The following is a 15,242-nucleotide window of genomic DNA, read 5'->3' as shown; positions in this document are numbered from 1 at the left end:
CGGGCTAGACACAACGCAATGACCCTCAAGCGCAAAACAAATCCTTGCATTGACATAGCACCCGGTAGCAGTCGCGCAGCAAAGATCAAATATTTTTCTTCTTTGTCACTCGTGGGATGTGGGTGTCACTAACTGGGGTCAGCATTTATTGCCCAGTCCCTAGTTGCCCCTTTGAGAAGGTGGGGGTTGAGCGGCCATTTTGAACCGCTGCAGTCCGTGTGTTAGACCCACAATGCCCTGGGGGAGGGAGTTCCAAGATTCTGACCCAAGGAAGGGCCGATATATTCCCAAGTCGGGATGGGGAGCAGTGGGAACTTGCGGAGGGGGGCGGGGGGGGGGGGGGGGGGAAAGGGGTGTGGTGTTCCCATGTATCTGTTGCCCCTTGTCCTTCTAAGATGGTGGTGGGTTTGGAAGGTGCTGCCTGAGGAGCCTCGGGGAGTTGCTGCAGTGTGTCTTGTAGATGGGACACACTGCTGCTACTGAGGGTTGGGGGAGGGGGGGGGGGGGGGGGGGTTGGGGGGAGGGGGTGTGGGGCCAACCGAGCGGGGGCTGCTTTGTCCCTGGACGGTGTCGAGCTTCTCGAGTGTTGTTGGAGCTGCCCCCCCCCATCCAGGGGCAAGTGGGGAGTGTTCCCTCACCCTCCTGACCTGTGCCTTGTCGATGGTGGGACGGGCTTTGGGGGAGAGTCAGGAGGGGAGTTACTCGCTGCGGGATTCCCAGCCTCCGACCTGCGCTTGTAGCCGCTGATGTTTATGTGGGGAGTCTAGTTGAGTTAATGGTAAATCCTGGATGCACATATATCAACACTGGTGCCCTAATACTCAGTCAAAGATCTTAGCTTTAAGGAGTAACTTAAAGGAGGCAGAGGAGGAGAGGATTATGGACGAAATTTCAGAGCTCAGGCAGTCTCCAACAAGGCAACATTGAGAGCCAGGTGAAATTACCAGTTACATCGAGACATTTACAGAGAGTGTGGCTGCTGTGCTCTGTAGCTGTTTGGACTGCTCAGTGACAGTAATGGCTCTAATTTGCAATGATTGTGTCGTGCAGACTAAGTATAGGGGTGTCAGTTCACTGCCTTTGCAGACTGTGTGTTTGCAAGGAGAACTGCTTTCTGACCCTCCCAAAAGCAGCTCCCTTAACACGACAACAACGGGAAAAGTGGGGCATAGCAATTGTCTGCTTTCAAAGCTGACAGCTTCCAATCATCACACCATCAACACAGAACACAGAGTACAGGGGCAATGAGGTGTGTGTGTGTGTGAGAGAGAGAGAATGTGAGAGTGTGTGTGTGTGAGAGTGTGTGTGTGTGAGTGTGAGTGTGTGTGTGAGAGAGAATGTGAGAGTGTGTGTGTGAGTGTGAGTGTGTGTGTGTGAGAGAGTGTGTATGTGAGAGAGAATGTGAGAGTGTGTGTGTGAGTGTGTGTGTGCGTGTGGGCGTGAGAGAGAATGTAAGAGTGTGTGTGTGAGTAAGTGTGTGTGTGTGAGAAAATGTGAAAGTGTGTGTGTGTGAGAGTGTGTGTGAGTGTGAGTGTGTGTGTGAGTGTGTGTGTGTGAGAGTGTGTGTGTGTGAGAGAATGTGAGAGTGTGTGTGAGAGAGAATGTGAGAGTGTGTGTGTGCGTGTGGGCATGAGAGAGAATGTGAGAGTGTGTGTGTGAGTAAGTGTGTGTGTGTGTGAGAGAATGTGAAAGTGTGTGTGTGCGTGTGGGCGTGAGGGAGAATGTGAGAGTGTGTGTGTGAGTGTATGTGTGCGTGTGGGCGTGAGAGAAAATGTGAGAGTGTGTGTGTGTGCGTGAGAGAGAATGTGAGAGTGTGTGTGTGAGAGAGAGTCTGTGTGTGTATGTGTGAGAATGTACGTGTATGAGATTATCTATGTGTCTCAGATTATGTGCGTGTGAGAGAGAGAGAGAGAGAGAGAGTATGTGTGTGTGAGAGAGAGAGTGTGTGTGAGAGAGAGAGAGGCTGTGTGTGTGTTTGTGTGTGTGTGTGAGAGAGTGTGTGTGAGAGAGAGTGTGTGTGAGAGAGAGTGTGTGTGTGAGAGAGTGTGTGTGAGAGAGAGTGTGTGTGAGAGAGAGAGAGGCTGTGTGTGTGTTTGTGTGTGTGTGAGAGAGAGTGTGTGTGTGTGAGAGAGTGTGTGTGAGAGAGAGTGTGTGTGAGAGAGAGAGAGGCTGTGTGTGTGTGAGAGAGTGTGTGTGTGTGAGAGAGAGTGAGTGTGTGTGTGTGTGTGTGAGAGTCTCTGTGTGTGTGTATGTGTGAGAATGTATGTGCGTGAGATTATCTACGTGTCACAGATTATGTGTGTGTGAGAGAATGAGAGTGTGTGTGTATGTCTGAAATTATTTATGACTGTGTGTCTGAGATTATGTGTGATTGTATGTGTATGTGTGATTGTGTGTATATGTATATTTGTGAGAGGTTGTGTGTGTGTGTGAGATTGTATGCATCTGTATGTGTGAGTGTGGGGCTGAGGGTGAATGCGTCTTTGTGTGTACATGCGTGTCTGAGTGTGCGATTGTGTATCACAGTGTGCATCGGGGAGGGTGGAAGGAGTGTGTGTGTGTGTGTGTGTGAGAGAATGTGAAAGTGTGTATGTGTGAGAGTGTGTGTGTGCGTGTGGGCGTGAGAGACAATGTGAGAGTGTGTGTGTGTGTGTGAGTGTGTGCGTACATGTGGGCGTGAGAGAAAATGTGAGAGTGTGTGTGTGCGTGAGAGAGAATGTGAGACTGTGTGTGTGTGAGAGAGAGTCTGTGTGTGTGTATGTGTGAGAACGTACGTGTGTGAGATTATCTATGTGTCACAGATTATGTGCGTGTGAGAGAGAGAGAGAGAGATTGTGGGTGTTTGTGGCTGTGGTGCCATTGGGGTGGGGGCTGCTTTGTCCCTGGATGGTGTTGTTTCTCGAGTGTTGTTGGAGCTGCCCCCCCCCCCCCCCATCCAGAGGCAAGTGGGGAGTATTCCCTCACCCTCCTGACTTGTGCCTTATCGATGGTGGGACAGGCTCTGGGGGGAGTCAGGAGGGGAGTTACTCGCTGCAATTTTCCTACCGTTGCAGCCACAATATTTGCATGACCGATCCGGTTCCGTTTCTGGTAACAGTGGTAACCCCCCACCCCCAGGATGTTGACTGTAGGGGATCCAGTGATGGTAATGACAAGGGGAGATGGTTAGCATCTCTTGGAGATGCTCACAGCCTGGCGTTTGTGTGGCGTGAATATTACTTGCCAGCTGTCAGCCCAAGCCTGGGTATTGTCCAGATCTTTTGGACACGGACTGCTTCAGTATCTGAGGAGCGGTGAATGGTGCTGAATAGTGTGCAATCATTGGGGAACATCCCCCCACTTCTGTCCTTGTGATGGGGGCGGGGAAGGTCATTGATGAAGCAGCTGAAGATGGTTGGGTCTTGGGACACTCCCCTGAGGGACTCCTGCAGGGATGTCCTGGATCTGAGTTGACTGATCTCCATTTAACTTTAAGCATGAGGGTTGGGGCACAGAGTACAGCTAGACACGACTGAGATCTGGGCAAACGCAAGGGAGAAGTGTCTGTGAAAGGTACATCAGTTTGACCAGAGGATCGGGACTGTAAGAGTTGTTTCTGGAACTGAGCGGGTCATCTTATGAGGAGCGATTGGGTAGACCGGGACTGAGAATTTATAAGGTGGGGTGGGGGGTGGGGGTGTGTCTTGCAGCAACACATAAAATGACGAGGGGGAGTAGGTAAGCAACGGGGCTGTTTCCACTGAAACTAGAACGAGGGGGCACGGCCTCAAAATGAAGGGGGAGCGGTGGGGTGGGGGGGGGGTGGGGGGCAGATTTCGGTCTGAGCTGAGGAGGAATTTCTTCATCCATGGAATATTCGGGTGTGGACAGCAGTGAGCACCCCACCACTGAATTATGGGCTTCCCTGATGGTCCCCTCAAGGACTGCCAAAGGGAGAGATTATAAGGAGCTTAACTTATCTTCAAGCTGCCACAGGTGAAAACAAATATAATTTAAAAGGAATTTTGTCTCCTTCGAGCCAGTCAATTATTATTGATACCTCGCTGGTGCTGTCTGGTGGACCTTGTTGGAACTAATAATCTTTTTATAATGAAATATTGACTCAGGTATTGATCCCCATCGAAAGGAACCCTGGGAAAGGGACGCAGTGCCGATCCGGAGGGGGGGAAGGCGTTGATGGACGGACCGAGGGCATGGCCGTCCCCGTGAAGGTGACCCTGGCCGCTCAGACAGGTTTGCGTTCAACCGACACAATCCGCCCCCCCCCCCCCCCCCAAAAAATCCGAGGGGACATCTTTCCGTTGGCATGGCCTCTGACCGGGGGTTCAAGGGTCAAAGGGGGAGTGCAGTTCGAAAGGAGCCAGGTGGGGTGGGGTGGGGTGGGGTGTTTTTGAGGTAGGTTTATGAATACACCCCCCCCCCCCCCCACCCAACCCGCCAGCCGGGAGCCTTCCTTTCGGGGAGGGGGGGGGGGGCGGTGTGTATACAGGGGTCCTTGGAACACCAGGACCTCAGACATCACTCTGTGCTCGAGGGTGTGCCCTGGTGGGGAGTGGGGGGGGGAACACTGAGGAGGTGGGGGAGAGGACGGGGAATGTTGGGGGGGCTGGTGGAGAGAGGAATGGGAGGGGAGAGGGAGGTGGAGGAAATAGAGTAGGAGGAGAGAGATAGAGAGCGGACAGGAAAATGGAGAAGGAAAGAGAGAGGGGGAGAGAGGAGGGGAGAGAGAAGAGGGAGGGGTACAGAGGAAGGGGGGAGAGAGAAAGAGAGAGGCACAGCGATGAGGGGAGAGAGAGAAGGGGGAAGAGAGAGGGAGAGGGAGAGAGATAGGAAGGGAGAGATGGGGGAGAAAGATGGGGGGAAAGAGAGGGAGAGAGACAGCGATGAGGGGAGAGAGAGAAGGGGAGAGAGAGAAGGAGGGGGAGAGAGATAGGGAGGGAGAGATGGAGGAGAAAGATGGGGGGAGAGAGAGAGAGACACAGCGATGAGGGGAGAGAGAGAAGGGGAGAGAGAGAGGAAGGGGGAGAGAGATAGGGAGGGAAAGATGAGGGAGAAAGATGGAAGAGAGAGGGAGAGAGCGATAGGGAGGGGATAGAGAGAGGAGAGAGTGAAGAGGGAGGTGGTAGAGAGGAAGGGGAGAGAGAGAGAAGGAGGAGGGGAGAGAGAGAGGAGGAGGGGAGGGGGAGAGAGAGAGGGGGAAGAGTGAGGGGGAGGAGAGAGGAGGGGATGGGGGAGAGAGAGGGGGGAAGAGAAGGATGGGAGGAAGGAGAGGAGGGAGTAGAGAAGAAGGAGAGAGAGAAATTACGAGAAAAAAAAGGAGGGAGAGAGGGAGGGGGAGAGAGAGAAGAGATGGTGAGGGAGGGGGAGAGAGAGGGGGGAGAGGGAGGGGGAGAGAGAGGGGGAGAGGGAGGGGGAGAGGGAGGGGGAGAGAGAGAAGAGAGGGAGAGGGAGGGGGAGAGAGCGGGGAGAGAGAGAAGAGAGGGGGGGGAGAGAGAGGGGGAGAGGGAGGGGGAGAGAGAGGGGGAGAGGGAGGGGGAGAGGGAGGGGGAGAGAGAGGGGGAGAGGGAGGGGGAGAGGGAGGGGGAGAGAGAGGGGGAGAGAGAGGGGGAGAGGGAGGGGGAGAGGGAGGGGGAGAGAGAGAAGAGAGGGAGAGGGAGGGGGAGAGAGAGGGGGAGAGAGAGAAGAGAGGGAGGGGGAGAGAGAGGGGGAGAGGGAGGGGGAGAGGGAGGGGGAGAGAGAGAAGAGAGAGAGAGGGAGGGGGAGAGGGGGGGAGAGAGAGAAGAGAGGGAGGGGGAGAGAGAGGGGGAGAGGGAGGGGGAGAGAGAGGGGGAGAGGGAGGGGGAGAGAGAGAAGAGAGGGAGAGGGAGGGGGAGAGAGAGGGGGAGAGAGAGAAGAGAGGGAGGGGGAGAGAGAGGGGGAGAGGGAGGGGGAGAGAGAGGGGGAGAGGGAGGGGGAGAGGGAGGGGGAGAGAGAGAAGAGAGAGAGAGGGAGGGGGAGAGGGGGGGAGAGAGAGAAGAGAGGGAGGGGGAGAGAGAGGGGGAGAGGGAGGGGGAGAGAGAGGGGGAGAGGGAGGGGAGAGAGAGAAGAGAGGGAGAGGGAGGGGGAGAGAGAGGGGGAGAGGGAGAGAGGAGGAAGAGAGGGTGGGGGAGAGAGAGAGAAGGAAGGGGGAGAGAGGGGGAGAGGGAGGGGGACAGAGAGAGATGAGGGGGAGAGGGAGGGGGAGGGGGGAGAGAGAGAGAATCTAACTCTCACTCCCTTGACATTCAATGGTATTATTATCACTGAATCTGACCATCGCCCCCTTGACATTCAATGGTGTTACCATCACTGAATCTAACCATCTCCCCCTTGACATTCAATGGTGTTACTATCACTGAATCTGACCATCGCCCCCTTGACATTCAATGGTGTTACTATCACTGAATCTGACCATCGCCCCCTTGACATTCAATGGTGTTACCATCACTGAATCTAACCATCTCCCCCTTGACATTCAATGGTGTTACCGTCACTGAATCTAACCATCGCCCCCTTGACATTCAATGGTGTTACCATCACTGAATCTAACCATCTCCCCCTTGACATTCAATGGTGTTACCATCACTGAATCTAACCATCGCCCCCTTGACATTCAATGGTGTTACCATCACTGAATCTAACCATCACCCCCTTACATTCAATGGTGTTACCATCACTGAATCTAACCATCGCCCCCTTGACATTCAATGGTGTTACCATCATTGAATCTATGACCCCCTTGACATTTAATGGCGCTACCATCACAGAATCCTCAACATTCTGGGGGTTACCAATGGCCAGAAACTCAACTGGACTCATCACAAAAACACAGTGGTTCACAAGGGTAGGTCAGAGGAATCCTGCAGCGAGTAACTCACCCCCTGACTCCCCAAAGCTTGTCATTAGGCACAATTCAGGAGTAAAAACACAGGAACAGGAGTAGGCCATTCTGCCCCTCGAACCTCTTCTGCCCTTCAATGAGATCATGGCTGATCTGTGACTTAACCCTGTATACCTGCCTTAGCTCCATATCCTTTCACACATTTGCTCATCACAAATATCTCTCTCTCTCTTCAGATTTAAAATTAACAACGGATCCAGCAATCACTGCTGTTCACGGTGAGGCATCCCAAACCTCTTCCAGCCTTTGTGCTTCCCAACATCTCTCTTGGAAGCTCTGGCCATAACTCTTAGGTCATGACCCTCAGTGGAAATAGTTTATGTTTATCTACCCTGTTTTTCCACACCAATATTCTGAGGACCTTGATTAGGTCATCCCTTAACCTTCTACATTCTAGGGAATACGGGCCCAATTTAGAGTCATCGAGATGTACGACATAGAAACAGACCCTTCGGTCCAACCCGTCCATGCCAACCAGATATCCCAACCTAATCTCGTCCCATTTGCCAGCACTTGGCCCATATCCCTCTCAATTCTTCCTATTCATTTAAATGTTGTCATTGTACCAGCCTCCACCACATCCTCTGGCAGCTCATTCCATACACGCACCACCCTCTGTGTGAAAAAGTTCCCCCTTAGGTCTCTTTTATATCTTTCCCCTCTCACCCTAAATCTATGCCCCTCTAGTTCTGGACTCCCCCACCCCATGAAAAAGACCTTGTTTATTTACCCTATCCACGCTCTGTCTTGATTTTACAAATCTCTATACGGTCACCCCTCAGCCTCTGACACTCCAGGGAAAACAGCCCCAGCCTGTTCAGCCTCTCCCTGTAGCTCAAACCCTCCAACCCTGGCAACATCCTTGTAAATCTTTTCTGCACCCTTTCAAGTTTCACAACACCCTTCCTGTAGCAGGGAGACCAGAACTGAACGCAAAAGTGGTCCCTAACCAATGTCCTGTACAGCCGCAACATGACCTCCCAACTCCTGTACTCAATACTCTGACCAATAAAGGAAAGCATACCAAACGCCTCCTTCACTATCCTATCGACCTGCGACTGTACTTTTAAGGAACAATGTACCCCTACCCCGAGGTGTCTTTGTTCAGCAACACTCCCCAGGACCTTACCGTTAAGTGTATTAGTCCTGCCCCGCCCTTTCCAAAATGCAGCACCTCAACATTTACCTAAATTAAACTCCACCTGCCACTCCTCGGCCCACTGGCCCGTCTGACCAAGGTCCCATTGTACTCTGAGGTAACCTTCTTCGTTGTCCACTGCACCTCCAATGTTGGTCTCATCTGCAAACTGACTAACCCATACCTCCTACGTTCACATCCAAATCATTTGTGTAAATGATGAAAATTGGTCTAATCTCTCCTCATAACCTAACTGCCGAAATCTAGGAATCATTCTGATGAACCTAATTTGAACTCCTTGAAGGTTCAAAACCTCCTTCCTAAGGTTTTGGTGGTTAGATCTGCTCACAGTATTCCATGTGAGCTCTAACTAGGGTTTTGTGTTACTGCAGTAACATGTCTGTATCCCTATAATCCAGCCCTCCAGTGTTCCATTAGCCGTCGGGATTATTTTCTGCATTGGTTCCTGGCATTTCATAGAGCTACACACCTGAATCCCCAACGCTTGTTGGACGTCCCTCCTATTTAACGTTGTGCCTTTTAAAAAAATCCTGATCTATCCTTTCTCGGTCTGAAATGGATAGCCTCACGCAAGCAGATATTAAGTCGGATCTGCTACAGCCTTGGCCAATCTATCAATATCCTGTTGTAATTTTATGCTGTCGTCAACACTGTCCATAATGCCGCCCAACTCTGCGTTGTCAGCAAATTCAGATCTTGGACTCTTTGCGCCTTGCAAGTCGTTAATGGATGTTGTGAATAAATCGAGGCCCCAACGCAGAGACCTGTGGGACAGCACTAGTCACGTCCTGCTGGCTTTGAGCACTGACCCTTTATTCCAACCCTCCGAACCCTGCCATTCAACCCGTTCCCTCGGAGGTTTGCCCTCAATTCCGTGGGTTCCCACCTTACCTGACAGTCTCTTAAGAACATCAGAAATAGGAGCGGGAGTAGGCCATTTGGCCCATTAAGACGGTCTGGCATTCTATAAGGTCATGGCTGATCTTTTTTTGTGGACTCAGCTCCACTTACCCACCCTCTCACCGTATCCCATATTCCTTCCCTGTTCAAAAATCCATCTATTCAACGAGGTCGCCTCAACTGGGCAGGGAATTCCTCGGATTTCCATCCCTTTGGATGAGGACCTTCCTCCTCAGCTCAGTCTGAAATCTGCTACCCCTCATTTGCAGGCTGTGCCCCCTCGTTCTAGTTTCAGTGGAAACAGCCCCCTTCCTTCTATCTTATCTCTTCCCTTTATAATTTTATATGTTTCCATAAGATACCCTCTTCTGAATTCCAATGAACATAATCCCACTCAATCTACTCAATCTCTCCTCATAAAGCAACTTTCTCAACTCTGGAGTCAACCTTGTGAACCCCCTCTGCACTCCCTCCAGGGCCAGCACATCCTCTCTCCAATAGAGACGGAGACCAAAACAGTGTGGGACTTTATCCAGAACCTTCCGGGAAGTCCATACAAACCACATCCATCGACTTAGCTCTGTACATCATCTTTGACACCTCTTCAAAATAAAATTGCTATGAGGTTTGTCCGGCATGACCTCCCCTTCCCGAATCCATTCTGATCCTTCCCTGGTCAACTGAGATCTTTGGAGGTCATCTCTACGACCCTCAGTAATAGACTCCACCCAATTTGCCCGGCCCACGTATATTAGTCTAACTAGTTTGGAATCACCTGGTTTCTGTCTGTCACCCTTCTTAAAGCATGGAGAGTCAGACCTGTGGTGATGTCATTTCCCGTGGTGATGTCATTTCCGGCTCTTTCTCTCAGGGGGTGGTTGATGGGGTCTACCATCCCCTGAGAAAAACAACCGGGAATGACGTCATCCCAGGAAGTGACATCACCGACCCAAAGAAACCCAAATATTTTAATAGAAAGCAGTGCTTCGCCCGGAGGCCCACTGAAGATGTTACCTAGCAGGGTGACGAAACGTCTGGAAATGAACCTTCCAGCTCAGCGAGCAAACCTACAGCTGAAATGTTTTGGCTACAGCATCGACAATGTGCTCCTCTCCATCTTTTAACACCCTTGGGATGGTAATCGTCAGGTCCCGTTATTGATGATTTCCTTCAGCTCATTTTAGTCAGAACCTTGCCCCCGATCCTCTGTCAATGCCTTTGCGACTCGCGGAGAGCTATCAGCCTTTTCTGTCGAGAAAACTGAAGGAAAATGATTGGCCAGCCAATTCCCTGTGGTCACTGGCGATATCCCGCCTCTCAGCCTATGATAGTACCCTTACAGTCACAGTGTCACAGAGTCCTGCAGCACGGAAACAGACCCTTCAGCCCAACCAGTCTATGCCAACCCATAATCCCTAATCCCACCTGGCCCATGTCCCTCCGAACCCTTTCCCATTCATGTCCTTGCCCAAATGTCGTTTAAACATTGTAACTGTACCCACATCCACCACTTCCTCTGGAAGTTTATTCCACACACGAATCACTCTCTGTGCCAACACTGTGCCCCCCCTCCATGTACGTTTTCAATATTTCTCCTACCACCTCAAAGGTATGCCCCCTCTACTTCCAATAAGAATAGTCCCGGCCTATCCAGCGTCTCCTTATAACACAAACCCTCCATTCCCGGAAACATCCTGGTAAATCTCTTCTGAACCCTGTCCAGTTTAATAATATCCTTCCTATAACTGAGCGACCAGAACTGGACACAGTGATCCAGAAGGGGCCTCACCAGTGTCCTGTACAACCTCAACCTCAACATGACATCCCAACTCCTACACTCAAAGGTCTGAGCAAGCGTGCTAAACACCTTCTGGAATATAAAAGCAGAGATGTACTACTAAGACTTTATAAAGCTCTGGTTAGGCCCCATTTGGAGTACTGTGTCCAGTTTTGGTCCCCACACCTCAGGAAGGACATACTGGCACTGGAACGTGTCCAGCGGAGATTCACACGGATGATCCCTGGAATGACAGGTCTAGCATATGAGGAACGGCTGAGGATACTGGGATTGTATTCGTTGGAGTTTAGAAGATTAAGGGGAGATCTAATAGAGACGTACAAAATAATACATGGCTTTGAAAAGGTGGATGCTAGAAAATTGTTTCTGTTAGGCGAGGAGACTAGGACCCGTGGACACAGCCTTAGAATTAGAGGGGGTCATTTCAGAACGGAAATGCGGAGACATTTCTTCAGCCAGAGAGTGGTGGGCCTGTGGAATTCACTGCCACGGAGTGCAGTGGAAGCCGGGACGCTAAATGTCTTCAAGGCCGAGATTGATAGGTTCTTGTTGTCTAGAGGAATTAAGGGCTACGGGGAGAACGCTGGCAAGTGGAGCTGAAATGCGCATCAGCCATGATTGAATGGCGGAGTGGACTCGATGGGCCGAATGGCCTTACTTCCACTCCTATGTCTTATGGTCTTAACCCCCCTGCCATGCACACTTCAAAGAATGATGTTCCTGAACCCCCTCGGTCTCTCTGTTCTACAACGCTCCCCAAGACCTTGCTTTTAATGGTACAACTCCTGTCCCTGTTTCTTAGCAACACCTTGCATTTATCCAGACCAACCTCCATCTCCCACTGCTCAGCCCATCGACCCAATCAATCAAGATCTCTTTGTAATTATCGATAACCTTCTTCCCTGCCCTCTATCCCACCAGTCTCGGTGTCATCAGCAAATGCACTGACCATGCCTCCTATCCTCTCACCCAAATCGTTTGTACAAATGACAAACAGACATGGACCCCTGTGGAACACCACTGCTCACAGGCCTCTGCTCTGAAAAAGAAAACTTACTTGACCCTTTGTTGTGTCCAAGACACATTGCAATAGGAATCTATCCTGGATGCATTCTAGATATTAACAACCTTTACTGGTAAGCGCTTGTCACTCTCTCCCAGTCTATGTCAACATTAAAACTCCCCCCATTAAATACTACTCTGCGTTTTCGACATAATGTCAGCATCTATCTGATCTAGGTCCACAGAGTTATAGAGACGTACAGCACGGAAACAGACCCTTCGGTCCAACTCGTCCATGCCGACCAGATATCCTAAACTAACCCCAGTCCCATTTGACCCATATCCCTCCAAACCCTTCCTATTCATGTCTCCATCCAGATGCCTTTTAAATGTTGTCATTGTACCAGCCTCCACCACTTCCTCTGGCAGCTCATTCCATACACGTACCACCCTCTGGGTGAAAAAGTTGCCCCTCAGGTCCCTTTTATATCTTTCCCCTCTCACCCTAAACCTATGCCCCTCTCGTTCTGGAATCCCCCACCCCAGGGAAAAGACTTTGCCTATTTACCCTATCCATGCCCCTCATAATTTTATAAACCTCTATACGGTCACCCCTCAGCCTCTGACACTCCAGGGAAAACAGCCCCAGCCTGTTCAGCCTCTCCCTGTAGCTCAAACCCTCCAACCCTGGCAACATCCTTGTCAATCTTCCCTGAACCCTTTCAAGTTTCACAACGTCCTTCCTGCAGCAGCCTGCTGGTCTATATATGATACCGATTACACTCTTAGTTCCTTTACAGTCCCTCAGGTCCACCCCTGTGGTACAGGCACGGGGAGGGTTTGGAGGGATGTGGGCAAAAGTGCTGGCAAATGGGACGAGATTAGGTTAGGTCATCTGGTCGGCCTGGACGGGTTGGGCCGAAGGGTCTGTTTCCGTGCTGTACGACTCTGTAAGGTCACCTTCCCCTTATTGGATCCCCACGGAAACTTGCTGCTCCACCTTCCCTGCTGTTCCTGTAAAGCTTGTTATGTTTCATTCCCAGTTCTGACCAGCCTTCAGCCATCTCTCTGCAGTGTCTACTGCATCAACGTCTATCATCTGAATCTCTGCCAGTCGCTCATTTCATCTTCTCCTGACGTTCCGTGCATTTGTATCAACAGGTCCACCGTGAACTCGCTCTCCCCTGACTTTTGGTATTGTATTTTCTTTTACTGTTTCTCCCTCCTGTCTTAATCAACGGCACTTTTGTCAGTCCCACCCTCATTAGTAAACAGGTCCTGCTTGTTCATCCTATTAATCTCCTACTGCTCGGGTTCCCCACACCCTCCCCCACCCCGCCACAGTACTGGGTGGCACGGTGGCACAGTGGTTAGCACTGCTGCCTCACAGCGTCAGAGACCTGGGTTCAATTCCCGCCTCAGGCGACTGACTGTGTGGAGTTTGCACGTTCTCCCCGTGTCTACGTGGGTTCCCTCCGGGTGCTCCGGTTTCCTCCCACAGTCCAAAGATGTGCAGGTCAGGGTGAATTGGCCGTGCTAAATTGCCCGTAGTGTTAGGTGAAGGGGGTAAAATGTAGGAGGGTGGGTTGTGCTTCGGAGGGTCGGTGTGGGCCGAAGAGCCTGTTTCCACACTGAAAGTAATCTAATCTAATTCATTCAAACCCTCCAGAGTGCCACTGGCAAACCTCCCTGCCAGGAAATCGGTGCCCCTTCAGTTTTGGCATGACCCATCCTTCTTTTGTAGGCCCCACCTGCCCCGGAAGACATCCCAGGTGGTCCAGACGTGAACAGTCAATGTCTTTTCCACCCAAGTAGAGGGAGTTCAAACCTAGAGTATATAGAGTCATAGAGTCCTCCAGAACAGAGACCGGCCCTTCGGCCCAAACTGGTCCATGCCGACCAAAATGGCCGTCCACTGTAACCCCATTTCCCTGCACTAGGCCCACATCCTTCTAATCCTTTCCTATCCAAAGTTAAAAATTGCACAACACCAGGTTATAGTCCACCAAGTTTATTTGGAAGCCTAGCTTTCAGAGCGCCTCTCCTTCATGGTTCCTATCCATGGATTTGTCCCGATGCCTTTTAAATGTTGTTAATGTACCCGCCTCAAACACTTCCTTTGGCAGCTCATTCCATCTGCGTACCACCCTCTGGGTAAAAATGTTGCCCCTCAGGTTCCCTTTTATTCTTTCCCCTCTCACCTTAAACTGATGCCCTCTAGTCCTCGATTCCCCGACCCTGGGGAAAAGACTGAGTGTATTCACCCTGTCCATGCCCCTCATGATCTTATACACCTCTATAAGGTCCCCCCCTCAGTCTCCTACGCTCTAATGGAAACAGCCCTCGCTTGTCCAACCTCTCCCTATAACTCAGACCCTTGAGTCCTGCCAACATCCTTGTAAATTCCTTCTGCACTCTTTCCAGTTTAATAACATCCTTCCTATCGCACGGGGACCAAAACTGAACACAATACTCCAAGTGCGGCCTCACCAACCTCCTGTAGGTTTAAGGTGAGAGGGGAAAGATTTAAAAGGGATCTGATTGGCAACTTTTTCACCCAGAGGGTGGTACGTGTATGGAATGAGCTGCCAGAGGAAGTGGTGGAGGCTGGTACAATGACAACATTTAAAAGGATGGGGACATGGATAGGAAGGGTTTGGAGGGATATGGGTCAAGTGCTACCAAATGGTTCTAGATTAATTCAGGATATCATGGACGTGTTGGACTGGAGGGTTTTGTTTCCATGTTGTACATAGAACATAGAACATTCCAGCGCAGTATAGGCCCTTCGGCCCTCGATATTGTGCCGACCTGTGGAGCCAATCTGAAGCCCATCTAACCTACACTACTCCACTCTCATCCATATGTTTATCCAATGACCATTTAAATGCCCTTAAAGTTGGCGAGTCTCCTACTGTTACAGGCAGTGCGTTCCCACACCCCTCCTACTCTCTGAGTAAAGAAACTACCTCTGACATCTGTCCTATATCTATCACGCCTCAATTTAAAGTTACGTTCCCTCGTGCTAACCATCACCATCTGAGGAAAAAGGCTCTCCCTGTCCACCCTCTCTAACCCTCTGATTATTTTATTTGTCTCAATTAAGTCACCTCTTAATCTTCTCAGCATGACCTTGTGGCTCTGAAGCTCAATCCCTCTACCAATAAAAGCTAACACATCGTATGCCTTCTTAACAACCCTATCAATGTGGGTGGCAACTTTCAGGGATCTATGTACCTGGACACCGAGATCTCTCTGCTCACCTACACTGCCAAGAATCTTACCATTAGCCCAGTACACTGCATTCCTGCTACTCCTTCCAAAGTGAATCACTTCACACTTTTCCACATTAGACTCCTTTTGCCATCTCTCAGCCCAGCTCTGCAGCTTATCTATGTCCCTCTGTAACCACCATCCCCTGTCTTCTTTCAGCTAGCCAATTTCTGATCCAAACCACTAAATCA

The 15,242-nt window shown here is 50.8% G+C and overlaps 1 protein-coding gene across 1 annotated transcript in view; it reads right to left on the bottom strand.

The window, feature by feature from the left end:
- LOC140457179 (neurexin-2-like) overlaps positions 1-15,242 on the bottom strand; it is a 224,953-nt gene that overhangs the window by 110,129 nt on the left and 99,582 nt on the right. The gene's annotated exons all lie outside the window — the stretch shown is intronic.

Source organism: Chiloscyllium punctatum, chromosome 31, assembly GCF_047496795.1.
Source record: "Chiloscyllium punctatum isolate Juve2018m chromosome 31, sChiPun1.3, whole genome shotgun sequence".
NCBI lineage: Eukaryota > Metazoa > Chordata > Chondrichthyes > Orectolobiformes > Hemiscylliidae > Chiloscyllium > Chiloscyllium punctatum.
This window is presented reverse-complemented; position numbering and strand designations above follow the sequence as displayed.